Consider the following 3750-nt stretch of genomic DNA (forward strand, 5'->3'; position numbering starts at 1 on the left):
CCCCATCATGGTGTGGCAGGTAGCACCAGGCCCATTTTTGGGAGGTGGAACCCACATCTCAAGAAAATGAAGTGTCATTATGAAGGTCCACAGCTAATAGCCACAGAACCAGAATTCAAAGTCAAGCCAGTCTTACTCCAAAGGCCCTGATGTTTTTATTTGTGTTTTATTTAATTTCTATAAAAGCAAGGTGCTCTCCCAGAAGGAAAGTGTTTGCCTGCAAGGCAAGTTCCTTTTCCTTATCTTTCAAATGATCCCCTGGCCTTGAGCTGTGAAAGAAATAGTGGATCTGGAGATAGTGGATAAATTGTGAAGTAGTAGGTATGCGTTACTCATTGCTTACCTTCACGATTCTCTGGGAAGAAAAGATCAAGTCTGACCCGTCCAGCAGGTAGGGACAGAATTTCAGGTTTCGGTCCACCTTGGGAGAATTGCCTCAGAAGTTTCTCCATAGAGTCTCTCAGGTCACCTCTATTCCGATGAAGAATGCTTGCCAGCTGGTACCCTCCCTGGCAGGACGTCACTGATTTGCCAGCAGGACTTATCCATGCAGCTATCCCACCCCACCTAGCCGAGCCAGCGGGGGCCTTCCAATCCGCGAACCTGGGAGTCAGGGTAAACTTCAGAATGGATAGAGCTCCTTTGGGGGCTTGAATGCCTCTGGTGCTTTGTGCTGTGTCAACCCGGGGCACGTCCTGAACAACTGTCTAACCTCAGATAGACTCTGCCCTGCTCAGGTCCTCGGAGTCCTATAAGACCAGGCAAGTGATCAACGAATATTGCTGCTTTCATTCAATTTATTCATTTCATCCCTACATAGCTTGTGTGCCTATTGGTACCCTTCCCCTTCCCAGGAGACGGGTTGTCCTACTGTGTTGCCCGGATGCCAGAAGCTCTGTCAGGGACATTCCAAATACCAGCAGGGTCACCCATGGTGAGCGTCCAGGCTAACGTGGACTCAGAAGAACATCTGGTGCTCCACTTCTACGAATGAGTCCATGGAAACCTCTGGCTCACAGCCTTGCCCCAGTCACGGTTGGAGGAGTTTGTCTGTCCTGTTGGGTGAAGGAGAGGGCCTACAAGCCTGTGGCAGACCCCCGGTCCATGGATGGTCACGATTGCCATAATATAGTGGACTTGACCATCCCAAAGATCGTGAGGATGATGCCAGACTTGGCAATATTTTGTTCTGTGGGGCATCAAGTGTTATGCGTCAGAGTGGAAGTGATGGCAGCTATCCGCATATCTATTATCCATTATCTACTTACCTACTGAGTCAATTTGAGTGTAACTATCTACCTACCTAGGAGCCCTGGTGGTATAGTGATTAGTCACGGGGCTGCTAACTGCTAGGTCAGCAGTTCAAAACCACCAGTCGATCCGAGAGAGAAAGAGAGAGAGAGAGAGAGAGAGAGAGAGAGATGAGGCTTTCTACTTCTTAGAATTACAGTCTTAGAAACCCACAGGGGTAGTGTTACTCTGCCCTATTAGGTTGCTACAAGTCAGAACTGATTCAATGGCAGTGAGTTTGGTTTTTGGTTTACCTACCTACCTAAATCCCAAGCTGCACTAGTGACCAGGAGAACCACGGTGAGCAGCATGAGGGGAGACAGCGGTCTGCTGGAAGAGACGGCCCAACTACACACGAGTGTGCATTATAAACACTAGCTCTAAACCATGAAATGTCATCTAATGCAAAAAGTACAGGGATCCAAGAGAGCATGGCTCTGGGGAGACCCAGCCTTGCTCCCCCTGAGAATTCATCTAAAGGCCAGAGCGACATAGAGAGGCACTGGTGGCTCCGGGGGCATCCTAGACTGGAGATGCCCCAGGTGCAAAGGTCCCGGAACAGGGAAGGCCGGTGGCTGGGTGATCCTGCAGGAAAGACCATGAGGCTTGAACCCAGAGCTGGGGGAGAAGGGGCCATGGCTGAGGGAGGATTCTGGTCTTTATCCATAGAGCAGTGGGAGGCTGTTGAAGAGTTTAAAGCAGAGGAGTGACAAGACCACATGTGGGTCTTAAGGTCAATGGGGCTCCAGCGTGGAGAATGGATTGGCGCTGGGGCAAGCATGGAAGCAAGGAGTCTGGTTGGGCTTATAGACTCGGGGCACACACTAAACCCCCCAGTTTCTCTCACGACACTAGCAGAGGGCTGACGCTGTATGAATCTTGGCTCTACCACTGACTACCTGTGTGATACTGGGCGCGCGGCTTAGGCTTTCTGAGCCCAGTCTCTGCCTCTGTCCAATGTGAAATGGCTGTTTCCCCTTATTTCAGCCTTTTTTCCCCTTTACCCGGATAATGTGAATACCACCCAGGAGCCCTTTACAATGCCCGCTCGGATTGTTGTTGCAAGTTGCTGCTGAGCCGGTCTTGACGCATAGTGACCCTGTGCCCACGAGAACAAAGCACCGCCTGCTCCTACGCCATCCTTAGGATCCTTGCTGTTTCAGCCCAGTGCTGTAGCCACTGTGTTAATCCATCTCTCTCTTATTCTTTCTTGCCGGCCCGCTACTTTATCAAGTGTGGTGTCCTTCATGGGCTGCTCACTCCTCATAATATGTCCACCGTACATGAGACAAAGTCTTCCCATCTGTGTTAGTCTGGGTAGACTAGAGAAGCAAATTCATGGACACTCCTATGTGTATGAGAAAGAGCTTTATATACAAGAGCAATTGACCATTGAGAAAACATCCCAGCCCAGTCCAGATCAAGTCCATGGCTCCGATATTAGCCCATATGTCCGATACCAATCTATAGAGTCCTCTTCAGACTCACACAGTACATGCAATGACACCAAATGCAGGAAGATCACAGGCCGGTGGGTGGGAAGTCTTGTGGATCCAGTGGCGATGTAAGAGTCTCAGCACTGGCAGGGGTCTCCACGTGGCTCCCAGGGCTCTGGTAGCATCAGGGTAGCTTCATGTGGCTTCTCGTCAGAAATGTCTCTCAGGGAGTGAGCAGAAAGAGAGAGTGTCTCCAGTCTCCAAGGAGGAATACAGGAGTTCCCAGAATCTTCAGGAAAAGGCCACGCCCACACAGAGGCTTCATTGGCTATGACCTGATGGACAGGCTAGACTCCACCCCTTCACTCTTAATCCTCTCAAATTGACAAATGATGATATAACTACCACACCATCTCTATTTCTAAGGAGCATTCTGGATGTACATCTTCTAAGAAAGATTTGCTCGTTTCTTTGGCAGCCCATGGTGTACCAAAAACTCACTGCCATTGATTAGATTCTGACTCAGTTACCTTATGGGACAGAGCAGAACAGCCCCTTTGAGCTTCTGACAATGTAAATCTTTACTGAAGCAAAAAGCCTCGTCTTTCTCACTGGGAGCCATTGACGGGTTTGAACGGCTGACTTCACAGTTAGCAGTCCAAGCTGTCACTTTGCCATCAGGGCTCCTAGTCGATGGTATTGTCAGTACTTTTAGCTAACACCCAAATTCACAGACATGACTTTTCATTGTCCAGCTTTTTTATGCCTATGAGGGATTGCAAATACCATGGCTTGGGCCAGGTTCTCCTTAGTCCTCGAAACGATACCTTCAACACTCTAAAGAGGGGTTTGTCCCCCCACCCCCAACCCACATGCCCAATGCAATATGTCCTTGGAGTGCTTGACTGTGGCGTCCACAGGTGTTGTACAACCAAAAAAATGAAATCCTTGACAACTTTTAATCTTTTCTCCATTTATCATGATGCTCCCTAGTGGTCAAGCTGTGAGTTATGTTTCCTTTATA

This window comes from Echinops telfairi, unplaced genomic scaffold, assembly GCF_000313985.2.
Source record: "Echinops telfairi isolate 266 unplaced genomic scaffold, ASM31398v2 ScPeMD7_7458;HRSCAF=8496, whole genome shotgun sequence".
Lineage (NCBI taxonomy): Eukaryota > Metazoa > Chordata > Mammalia > Afrosoricida > Tenrecidae > Echinops > Echinops telfairi.